This window comes from Hippopotamus amphibius, chromosome 12, assembly GCF_030028045.1.
Source record: "Hippopotamus amphibius kiboko isolate mHipAmp2 chromosome 12, mHipAmp2.hap2, whole genome shotgun sequence".
NCBI classification, from domain to species: Eukaryota; Metazoa; Chordata; class Mammalia; order Artiodactyla; family Hippopotamidae; genus Hippopotamus; species Hippopotamus amphibius.
Genome location: NC_080197.1, coordinates 25,621,934 through 25,634,565, shown reverse-complemented (window position 1 = coordinate 25,634,565; position 12,632 = coordinate 25,621,934). Strand labels below are relative to the sequence as shown.

General features: G+C 41.4%; 1 protein-coding gene across 9 annotated transcripts in view; it reads left to right on the top strand.

The window, feature by feature from the left end:
• Positions 1-12,632, top strand: part of ASIP (agouti signaling protein) — a 159,215-nt gene that overhangs the window by 43,175 nt on the left and 103,408 nt on the right. Inside the window, exon 1 of one of the 9 annotated variants that reach the window (XM_057702111.1) lies at positions 1,702-2,009. The exons of 7 other annotated variants lie outside the window; for them this stretch is intronic. The gene's annotated coding sequence lies outside the window, so the exon portion shown is untranslated. Of the gene's footprint in view, positions 1-1,701; positions 2,010-3,157; positions 3,175-12,632 lie in introns of those variants that run through there. One more of the 9 variants, XM_057702114.1, reaches the window with a different exon arrangement.

Genomic DNA, 12,632 nt, shown 5'->3' with positions numbered 1-12,632 from the left:
CTTCCTTTTCTGTGTACTCCTCAGTTTCCTCACTGACTTTTCCTCCTCTGTGGCACCTTAAATGTTAGAGTACTCCATACTTCTGTTTTCCACCCTATTTTCTTTTTCAGCACATGCTCCCTGAATGACCTAATCAATGGCTTCACACTCTATACTCTTGTCTCTTCTGAAATCTCCACCCTCTAATTCATTTATTCCCTCTAAGCAGAAGAAGAATATATTCAGCTATTGATGTCCACAAGGACCTCAGCCTTAACATGCCCTAAACCAAGCTCCTTATCTCTCCTATTCTGTCTAGCCCCAGTCTATGTTTTTGTTTATGAATCCCCCAACTTGGGCAATGATACCATCATTTTGCTCATGTCCTCATCCTCCATTTCTCCCTCTCTAATTGTTTATAAAGTCATGTTGATTTTATTTCCATGATGTTTTAACTCTAAGTCCTGCTGTTGGAGAGAGAAGTCAGGTGGATCTCAGAAGTCTCTCTGAACTAAGAAGATGGAGCTGGAGAGCTGGGGAGGCCAATGCAGCTAGAATTCACAGAGCAGAGTTCTGAAGAGAAGAGAGTTGCAGAGAGAGAGAACATTCCAGAGGTCTATAGAAAGTCTCCCTTGAGTATTCAGCTGAATACTGATCAGAATATGAACTTGAGGAAACTACCTGAAGCTGGGGAAAGTACCACTGGAAAAGAACAGAGGGACTAATCCTCAGAGTACCAGCCCCAACAAGATTAAATTCACAATGTCTGGCATCCATAAAAAATTTACCAACATGCAAAGAAGGAGGTAAATGACCCATAATGAGGAGAAAAATCTATCAATAGGAACAAAGCAAGAATTAAGATGAGATGGAGTTGGTAGAATTAGGCTTCCTGACTTCAAACTATACTACAAGGCCACAGTGATCAACACAGTGTGGTACTGGCACAAAAATAGAAAGGAAGGTCAATGGAACAGAATAGAGAACCCAGAGGTAAACCCAAGCACATATGGGCACCTTATCTTTGACAAAGGAGGCAAGAATATACAATGGCAAAAAGACAGCCTCTTCAGTAAGTGGTGCTGGGAAAATGGACAGCTACAGTAAAAGAATGAAATTAGAACACTTCCTAACACCACACACAAAAATAAACTCAAAATGGATTAAAGACCTAAATGGAAGGCCAGACACTATAAAACTCCTAGAGGAAAACATAGGCAGAACGCTATGACATACATCAAAGCAAGATCCTTTTTGACCCACCTCCTAGAATAATGGAAATAAAATCAAGAATAAACAAATGGGACCTAATGAAACTTAAAAGCTTTTGCACAGCAAAAGAAACCATAAACAAGACAAGAAAACAACCCTTAGAATAGGAGAAAATACTAGCCAATGAAGCAACTGACAAATGATTAATCCCAAAAATATACAAGCAGCTCATGCAGCTTAATACCAAAAAAGCAAATAACCCAACCCACAAATGGGCAGAAGACCTAAATAGACAGTTCTCCACAGAAGATATGCAGATGGCCAACAAACACATGAAAAGATGCTCAACATCACTAATCATTAGAGAAATGCAAGTCAAAGCCACAGTGAGGTATCACCTCACACTGGTCAGAATGGCCATCATCATAAAATCTAGAAACAGTAAATGCTGGAGACAGTGTGAAGAAAAGGGAACCCTCCTGCACTGTTGGTGGGAATGTAAATTGGTACAATGGAGAACAGTATGGAGGTTCCTCAAAAAACTAAAAATAGAACTGCCATATGACCCAGCAATCCCACTCCTGGGCATATACCCAGAGAAAACGATAATTCAAAAAGATACATGCACTCCAGTGTTCATTGCTGCACTATTTACAATAGCCAGGACATGGAAGCAATCTAAATGTCTATCAGCAGAGGAATGGATAAAGAAGATGTGGTACATACATACAATGGAATATTACTCAGCCGTAGAAAGGAACGAAATAGCACCATTTGCAGAGACATGGGAAGACCTAGAGACTGTCACATAGAGTGAAGTAAGTCAGAAAGAGAAAAACAAATATTGTATAGTATTGCTTACTTATGGATACGAAGGGAGGAGAAGGGGGTAGGATGAACTGGGAGATTGGGATTGACATATATACACTACTATGTATAAAATAGATAACTAATGAGAACCTACTGTATAGCACAGGGAACTCTACTCAGTGCTCTGTGGTGATCGAAATGGGAAGGAAATCTAAAAAAGAGTGGATATATGTATATGTATAACTGATTCACTTTGCTGTACAGCAGAAACTAACACAACATTGTAAAGCAACTATACTCCAATAAAAATTAATTTAAAAATAAATAAATAAAAAGTAAAAGCAAACAAACAAAAATCATTGCTATCTCCAAGGTTCTGGGCTGGACTATGTTAGTGAGGAGTCCTGGTCATGCTTACTAATAGCCTTTCCCAGAAAGGAACTTGCAAGCGTTCTCTGAAGTGGAGCTAAATTCAGACAGAAGATCTATTGTTCTTTTATTATTATTATCATTATTATTATTTTTAAGAACTTTTATTGAGATACAATTGACATACAAAAACTGCATATATTTAAACTGTACAATTTGATATTTTTTTCTTATTAGTAATGTATATATGGCAATCCGAATCTCCCAATTCATCCCACCCCAATGTCCCCTTCCCACCCCCACTTTCCCCACTTGGTGGCCATATGTTTGTTCTCTACATCTGTGTCTCTATTTCTGCCTTGCAAACTGGTTGATTTGTACCATTTTTCTAGATTCTGCATATATGTATTAATATATGATATTTGTTTTTCTCTTTCTGACTTACTTCACTCTGTAGGACAGTCTCTAGGTCCATCCATGTCTCAACAAATGCCCCAATTTTGTTCCTTTTTACAGCTGAGTAATATTCCATTGTATATACGTACCACATCTTCTTTATCCATTCATCTGTCAATGGACATTTAGGTTGCTTCCATGACCTGGCTATTGTAAATAGTGCTGCAGTGAACATTGGGGTGCATGTGTCTTTTCGAACCATGATCTATTGGTCTTACCATTGTAACCTAGGACCGGAGAAAGAGAGACCAATCCCTGTGACTTCCTATTACCCAACATCTTTCCTAGAGGTACCGCTGAGGTAACAACCTAAGCCTCATCCTGCCTACTGAGCGAGAGGTGATGCAGGTGAATAGAGTTCTTCTAAAATGTAAAGGATATGGTTAAGGGAACTAAAATTCATTGAGCATCTACCATGTATTACACATATATCTCATTTAAAGTTTACATTAACACTCTGGAGTATCATTGCCCCTGTTTTACATCTGAAGAAACTGAGGCCCAAGGAGGTTAAATAACTTGCCCAAGGTCACATAGCTAGTAAGTAGTGTCGATTCAACCAGGAGAATGGCACTGGATGGAGACCTAATTCAGAAATCTGCTCAATCCTGGCTCTACCAAGGATCTATTATGGCTAAATGATATTTCGAATTATCAAACTGCTCCAAAGCCATGGACAGGAGTCCCCCACACAACACGATCTACTCTAAGAAGACCCAGACAACACCTGAAATTCAATTTCATCAAATCCCTTCAGTCTCCAAAATTCAGTTTTTTGCACCTAATTTCAGGGTACTTCCAGATTAGAAATGTGATAGCTCAGCTGCCATAAAACAAAAGAATTCACACCAGGGAAACTCCTGCTGAGTTGGCAACACTCTGGGAGGTAGAGATCCTTGAGGCGGAGGAAGCCAGGGAGCAGGAGAATATAGAGACCACTTAGCCCTGAAAGCACTGAAGATCCAGGAGGCCAGGCAAAGTAGTCAGAGGGGTAGCCCCACAGCTGGTGGTCATTAATAGCTCAGGATTGTATAAAAAGCAGTGGAAAGGCAGAGGATGGCTTTGGTCAGGCTGCTAAAGTCACTGAACCAAATCCTGGACCCTCAGTTCACTGACCCTTCCCACTCAGCAATTTCCACAGGCAAGTCCAAAGGGGAACTGCTTCAGGAATCTGACAATTTAATTCTGCTTTGCTGATATAAGGATATCATCACCAAAACTGGAAAGAAAATGGGCCGATGATAATGACATGATTTATTAATGAAGTCAACTCATTTTTCTGTAGGGAGCTTGCCAGGAATTCTCTAAAATGATAGACAATCCCCAAATCATTTATATTTAATTTTGGAATTTGGGGTGGCACTTGGCAGAAGTAGGGTTCCTGAGTACGTTTAACCTGGGCTGAAAATAAAAATTAGTCTTTGGGAATGCACTAATTGATGAATGATGCACAAAGGGGAACCAACTGATCATTCAGAAGTTGTCATTGATAATCCACAAGTGGGGAGGGGAATTATAAATGAATAATTCTAATCACCATCAGAAGCTGGTTCTTTGTTAGAATTTGGGCACAGAGCCTTAGCATGAAACTGGGCTGGGGAGAAAGATTCATTAGCCAGAAGACTTCTGAAATATTTTCCATAGCAGGTTTATACCCTTTCAGAGAGGAGTTTATTTTCAATCTTTGTTTTCCTTTGGCCTCTAAAGTTCCTTCTCAGAGAAAAAGTCAACTTCCTGCTCTGGAGTAGGGCAAAGTCCGTAAGGTTTGTCAGTTTCCTCCCTGTCCACAGGCCTAGTAACTTTAAGATGGACTTCCTCAGGGTTGCGTGTACTGATGGTGTTTTCATTTACCTCTTAGGAGGGGCCTGAATTTCCCAAATTGCCTTTGAGAGACTCAGATATTTTAGTTTAGTTTAGTTTAGTTTAGTTTATAGTTTATAAATAGTATCAATAGTTACAGACTTTGTTTCCATCACTCATATCATCTATGCAAAATCAAGAAAATATACTCTAGTGGATACAAACAGAGTACCAATCTCTTAGATATGAGAGGTAATGGAAGTCCCTTGATGGTTTGTTTTCAGTGCAAGATGTACCTGGAGCACATCACTTACTGTAGATGACCTTTACAAGGGGAAGCTATTTTGGATTTGTTTCACCACTTGAAAATGAGACAGGACCATTGTAAGAGTATCCTCAAGTCTAAAAGAGGAGAAAACTATTCTTTGCAAGGTTCAGATCTTAGAACTGATTCTGCTCTGCTGATATGTGGCTTTTCCACATCCTGCTTACACTATTCATCTGCCTCTGCCATACAGACCTCCTTATAGGGCCAGACCAGCCTTAATGCCTCCTGCTGACCACAGCATTCAGAGAGAAGAAAATGTTGTTGCTGCTTTATTTCTGTCTCTGGACAGGATGCCTTCCCTCCTGGCCTGCAGCCCTTCCTCAGGTGGAACTAATGGACTGCTGCCTTCAGGACACACAGAAGCAGGCAGGCTCCTATCAGCTCTGCCACTATTCCTCCACAGCCCAGATTACAGGCCAGCTATGCTCTTAACCAGAAGACTAGGCAAGCATTTAAAATCCTCTTAAGAATCATACTGGGTCCTGTTAACCTAGGGCTTTGAGGTAACAGCTGGGAATATCCACTGTGAGGATATAAGGGGGGAACTGCTGGCTCCCACCTCCTGCCCATCCAATGGATTGGATCTATTGCAGTCTTGGCATCAGCACAATCACACCCGACTTTACCAGTTAGTTTACAGAATCCCTCAGGTGAGAATTGAATAAGATAATAGATATAAAAGCAATTGGTAAACTTCAAATTCCCAGAAAAATGTACAAGTCAATACAACCAAAGCTTTTCTAACTCATTCCAGAGTTTAGTCCTTGATTTTCTGTCCTTTTCTCTATTCCCATTCTCTCTGGGTGGCCTCATCTGTTCCCCTGGTTTTAATTATAATCTATACACCAGTAACACCCAAATCTTCATGTCTAGCTTAAATCTCTCCCCAGAACTTTAGTTTTTATTTCTAATAGATTTCTAGATATCTCTATTTCAGTATATCCCACAGATATGGTAGAGTAAACAGAAGTCACCCCCTTCCTCACTCAGCCCTGCTCTTCCTTTGGAATGTAGCATCTAATTGGTGATACCATCAGCCATACAGTCACCTGAGCTAGACATTGGAAAGCCTTCCTTGATTTTGCCTTTGCTCTCATCCCCTTGCATCCAAGGCCCTTAGATCTGTTGCTTCTCCCCCAAATTTACTAATTCAGATGCTCATTTGTCTTTCCCCTGTATTATTGTGCTTTAACCTGGGTTATTTTCTCTATCTCCTTGTCTCCAGATGCATCACATCAATCTACCCTCCATGCCTCTGCTAACACAATATTTGTAAATAAAAATCTTTCAGCAACACCACGGGATATGGTCCAGGCTCCTTAATCTGATATATATAAGGCCCTCCCTGTCTGTTTCTCCTGACCCTTTGGGCCCTTCCTGCCCCCATCCTTGTTTCCCTCCACATATTTGCTGTCACTGGGCTTTCTATCTGAAATGTGGTCTCCTTCAACCCCCCAAACCCACATAGCTAAATCTTATTCATCATTTAAGTTTCAGCTCAGATATCTCTTCTTCTGAGAAGCCTTCCCTGACTAGCCCTATCCCCTGGTCCGTTAGGTGCTGGCATATCTTATGTATACCTCTACCAATGCACAAGCCTCATTTATTATTATTTATTATTTTTAAAATTATATTATACTGGTCTCTTCTGGACTGTAAGCTCTTTGTAGGCAGAGACAATATCTTTATAGCCACCATTTCTAGCACAGTGCATGGCATAAACTAAGCCCTCAATAATTGTTTGAATGACTCAGTATCAGAAAAGTAGTCTTAGCTTTTTAAAAAAGTCTTCAGTGGTGAAAACTGGAAAATTATTTTAGCTAACCTCAGTTTCCTAGCATTCTCTTGCCTTAAGTCCCTGAACATTTTAGATAGTGAACTGAATAGATTTCTCCTGATATACTTTAGGTTTATGCCAAAAATTACATAGTGAAATTGAAAAAAAGGCATTCCTTAAACATTCCAGTGCCCAACTTAATGATTGTATGTCTTGGCTTCTCCCCTTGTCTCCCCACTACTCGGTCTCCAAAGACACACACACTTCGGATATTCTTCTCCCCAAACCAGAGCTCTGATATGGCCACCTGGCGGCAGTGCAGGCCTGTGGACGGACTGCATAGTAAGGCTTGGGGAGTCCCAGAGCTGAGCAGTCCCAGTCTGTGTGCCACACTGCCCAGTTCCCTTTTCGTCCCACTTTGACTCAGGCTTCCATTGAATTGACATGAAGGGAACTGGAATAGCTGCTCAGGTGTGAGGCACACTCACAGAGCTGCACACATACCCATACCCGTATCCTGGAACACTTCCAGCCTCCAGCTCCTGAGAGGCAAGATTAAAAAAATCAAGCTGGAGGTTTCTTTGAGCCAGGAAAGTGTGAAGGGAAGTGTGAAGTCTGGTGTTAAACTGTTTAACAGCTGTAACTTTGTCCCATGAAATACAGGTCGTGAACATGTTACATTTCTTTAGTTCTCTAAATTAAATATCCTTGGCACCCATCCACTAGTGGGTAAAAAATCCAATCTTGGCTCTTTTTTTAAGGAGCTCACAGGTATTTCAGAGATGTCTCTCAGTCAGTGCCTGCCACCTTTGGAGCTCTTTGCCCATGACAATTGTTTATTCTAGGACCTTTTCTCTAGGCCTAACTGAGGCATAGAGACCTCTACTGAAGCTTACAAACAGCAGTGCCTTTGCTTACCTCTCTGAGCACACAGTCAACCCCATTCAGGGTCCTGCCCTGCTGTGCCAGGGGTCTGTGGGAGAGCCGGCGCAGGGCCTGGCTGCACACAGAAACTGCAGTGCTCCTTAGCACCATCCCCTTTGGAGCCAGGCTCAGGAAATTCTCTCTTCTCTGCCCTCCTCTAATCCTAAGAGCTCTTCTTTGTCTCAGACAAAACAACTTTATCCCCTCTGCGACTTGGGCTGATTTCAAAAACCAAAGCCTATTGATTTCTTTTATTAATTAATTTATTTTTTTCTGAGGCAAATGAAGCCCTGATCTCCAGAACAAAAGGCACTGGGTTACTCTTTTGGGATGGGGAGTGTAGGGGAAGATAGGAATGGTTCATTTTTTCACAAAGAACAGAAAGGGCTGACACGGCAGTTAATTCCTCAAGCAGATTAGCCTGTCAAACAGTAAAGCACTGCTTATCTCATACTTAGTTCCCGGGGTGTGGAGCCTCTCTAGGAAGAGGCGGTAGTTCATACTGCAGGTAGAGATCCACACTGATAATGTTCCAGCCTCAGACTAGGGAGTGCTTCAGGTTGAAAGTAAGCAGCAAACTTAGGCTCCCCCATCTTCTGGATAGGTCCCAGGTTGACTAGGGAGGATGGAGCTGGTACTCCCAGGTTCCAGTTCCCTGGGGCTGGCCTTGTTTAGGCCATCCCATTTGTTGATCTCAGGAAGGAATTTGAAGAACCTAGACCACATCTAACCCTGAACTGGATGATGGAATAATAGAAGAGAGCAACCTTGATTATTGATTTTTGTATAAACTTTTATTTCTTTAATATTTAATTAAAATATCATTATTTTGATTACTGAGATTTTTGGCACCCCTGCTTAAATTTTGCACCTTAGATGTGCGCCTCACTTGTTTTACCCTAGCCTGTCCATTGGCAGCTGCCCCTGCCTGAGCTACCTGGAGCCCTTGTAGTTCATTTACAGGATATAGTCTGAGCCTAGCTCTGTGTGAGACCCTTGGTGGGGCACAAGCATCTCAGCCTGACCTCGCGTGAGAGTAGGGGGCCCAGCATCCTGGGCTAGCAGTTCTCCCAGACCCTCAGCTGGACTGTATTGAGGTCACACCTGTAAGGTACATTGAGACCTCTGGGCATCAAGCCAAGAGTCCTTGGATTGATTTTTGTCATAGGTGGAGAGAATTTGCTAACATACCACAATTCATCAGGGGTCATATGAGGATCCAAGAATTTCACAAAATCTAGGTTATTCTGACTTAAGTCCACATTCTTTAGTGTGGCTGATAATAAGCCCAGCCCTTCACCATTTCATCTGTTTCTAGCCTCATGTCTAACCATTCCCCCATGTACACTATACTCTTCTCCCAGGAAACAATTTGGTCTGCTTGCTGTTTTCCAAGCATAAGAAGTGCTTTCACACCTTCATGCCTCTGTTCGTCCTGTTTCCTGGCCTGGAATACCTTTTTCCCTCCTCTCTGCCTGATGATTTTTTTTTTTTAATTTTTTTTGGAGTATAGGTGATTTACATTTTTTTAGTTTCAGGTGTACAACAAAGTGAATCAGTTATATACATATATCCACTCTTTTTTTTTTTTTAGATTCTTTTCCCATATAGGCCATTTAGAGTGTTGAGTAGAGTTCCCTGTGCTGTACAGCAGGTTCTTATTAGTTATCTATTTTATATGCAGTAGTGTGTATATGTCAGTCCCAATCTCCCAATTTATCCCTCCCCACTCCCATCCTCTGGTAACTATAAGTTTGTTTTCTACATTCGTGATTCTACTTCTGTTTTGTAAATGTTCATTTGTACCCTTTTTTTTTACATTCCAAATATAAGTGATATGATATGAAATTTGTCTTTCTGTATCTGACTTACTTCACTCAGTATGACAATCGCTAGGTCCATCCATGGTGCTGCAAGTGGCATTTTGTTCTTTTTTATGGTTGAGTAATATTCCCTTGTATACATGTACCACATTTTCTTTATCCATTCCTCTGTTGATGAACATTTAGGTTGCTTCAATGTCTTGGCTATTGTAAATAGTGCTGCAATGAACATTGGGGTGCATGTATCTTTTTTAAAATTTAATTAATTAATTAATTAATTTATCCATTGGCTGTGTTGGGTCTTCGTTGCTGCACACAGGCTTTGTCTAGTTGCGGCGAGCAGGGGCTACTCTTCGTTGTGGTGCGCAGGCTCCTTGTTGCCGTGGCTTCTCTTGTTGTGGAGCACAGGCTCTAGACATGTGGGCTTCAGTAGTTGCGGCACATGGGCTCAATATTTGTGGCTTATGGGCTCTAAAGTGCAGGCTCAGTAGTTGTGGCGCACAGGCTTAGTTGCTCTGCAGCATGTGGCATCTTCCTGGAGCAGGGATCGAACCCATATCCCCTGCATTGGTAGGCGGATTCTTAACCACTGCACCACGTAGGAAGTCCACATGTATCTTTTTGAATTATGGTTTTCTCCAGGTATCTGCCCAGGAGTGGGATTGCTGGGCCATATGATAGTTCTATTTTTAGTTTTTTGAGGAAACTCCATACTGTTCTCCATGGTGGCTGTACCAATTACATTCCTACCAACAGTGTAGGAGGGTTCCCTTTTCTCCACACCTTCTCTAGCATTTATTGTTTGTAGATTTTTTGATGATGGCCATTCTAACCATGTGAAGTAATACTTCATTGTAGTTTTGATTTGCATTTCTCAATAATTAGTGACGTTCAGCAGCTTTTCATATGCTTTTTGGCCATCTGTATGTCTTCTTTGGAGAAATGTCTATTTAGATCTTCCATCATTTTATGATTGGGTTGTTTGTTTTTTTGACATTGAGCTGCATGAGCTGTTTGTATATTTTGGAGATTAATCCCTTGTCAGTTACTTCATTTGTAAATATTTTCTTCCATTCTGAGGGTTGTCTTTTTGTTTTGTTTATGGTTTCCTTTGCTGTGCAAAAGCTTTTAAGTTTAATTAGGTCCCATTTGTTTATTTTTGTTTTTATTTTCAGTGCTGTAGGGGGTGGATCAGAAAAGGTTCTGCTGTAATTTATGTCAAAGAATGTTCTGCCTGGGTTTCCCACTGATAGTTTTGTAGTGTCCAGCCTTACATTAGGTCTTTAATCCATTTTGAGTTTATTTTTATGTATGCTCTTGGGGGTGTTCTAATTTCATTCTTTTACATGTAGCTGTCTAGTTTTCCCAGCACCATGCCTGATGAACTCCTCTTCAAGGCCCAAATCAAATGTCATCTCATCTGTAGTTTCCACTGATATGTTCCCCTTATTGAAGTTAACTAACACTAATTTATAGTCCCCATCCCCATTTCATGTAGCTGTTTTTTATGTCTCCTTATAAGATGGTGAACTCAGTGAATGGCTTGAAAGACCCATTCCTGGCTCCTCCTGAGGTTACTTCTTCTCCCCCTCCTCTTTATTCATTCTCCACATCCTATGGCTTCATTCATTTTTGTATCTGCAGCTCTTAACATAATGCTTGACATGTAGGAAGTACAGTACTTGACAAACATTTGTTACATATGCTGAAAGCTGCAAGGCATCAGCCAAAATATGGTTCTTTTATTTTCATTTTCTATTTCCACTTCTCAGGAGATTTTGGTTACTGGTCCCAATTTCCTCTCCTGATCATTTCTGTTCTTTCTGACCATATGCATCCCATCCCAATTTTACCTAGCTTTCCTTGGCTAGCTCTCCCAACCCACTCCACTCATTTATTCCCTCATTCAGCACATATTTATTGAACACCTGCTGTTCTGTAGGCACTATTCTAGGCATTGAGGATACAGCAGTGAACAAGATATATGGGATACTTTCATGGAACTTACATTATGGTTGAATAGCTAGACCAAAACAAGTAAACAAACAAGATAATTTCAAATAATGATGAATTCTAGAAAGAAAATAAAGTGATGTGATAGGGAGTGAAGAGAGGTTAGTCAGGTAAGCCCTCTCTGTTGAGGAGACACTGAAATCTGGAGGACAAGAAGGAGAAAGCCATATGGGGATCTGCAGAAAAAATTTTCAAGTGGAAAGCTCAGCAAGTGCATAGGTCTAGAGTCAAGATCAAATGACTGAAAATTATAAAGCATTATATAAATAAACAAAATGATTAAGGCTTTCCTTAGCCTGTCAGTATCCCTTCATCCCTTTCACAATAGAGTAGCTTCAATCCCTTCTGAGAAGTGATTGACTTTCCTTAACCTCCACCGTCCCTACCACTCAAATCACAGAATTTTCTTCCAGTGAATCCCTTTGAAGCTCACCTGAAGTTTATCTGACTGAAGCACCAATCCATGGGATTAGATGATTTATGTGGTTCCTTTTGAGGGACTTCCCTCCCCTATCACTTCCAGAAGGACTAGGTGCTGCTCTCCCATTACCAGGAAAGATTTATCTCACAGGAAGACTCAAATGGAAATCCAGGGGCAGTATTAAGGGGGAAAAGTCAATTCTCTGGACAGACACCACGAGTGGGAAAGTGTGGAGTCCACTTCTGTGAACCCCAGGAGTGTCTCCTCACCTCTACATTCTTGTTACCCTTTCTCCACACTGTGTGTTGCCCTCCACTGGGCTGTCATGCCCAGCTGGTGAGGGGGTCCAAAAGAAGTGGCCTCTGTTAGATGCCAGAGCAGCTGCTTAAAGAGGCCAGAGGGCTTCCTGCTGCCGGAGACATGAAACACTTTCAGTAAGCCAGGAGCCAGAATCAAAGCCATATGCTTTGCTTTGCAGTAAAGATCACAGGGCCTGAAAAATTAGAGGAAGGAGTGCCAGCCTGGAGACAAATTTTGGGAGTAAGGGGGATGCGCTTATCCCAATCCTGCCAGCTCTGTACTCATAAGTACAGCCCCGCTACCTAAGGGTCCACCTGTCCTTGGACTCCTGGCTCATTTGGACTCTCTTCAGGCCTAGATTGGTGGAAGTTCAAACAATAAAGGCCAGAAGAATGAGATTATCCACTTCCTGGAACATCC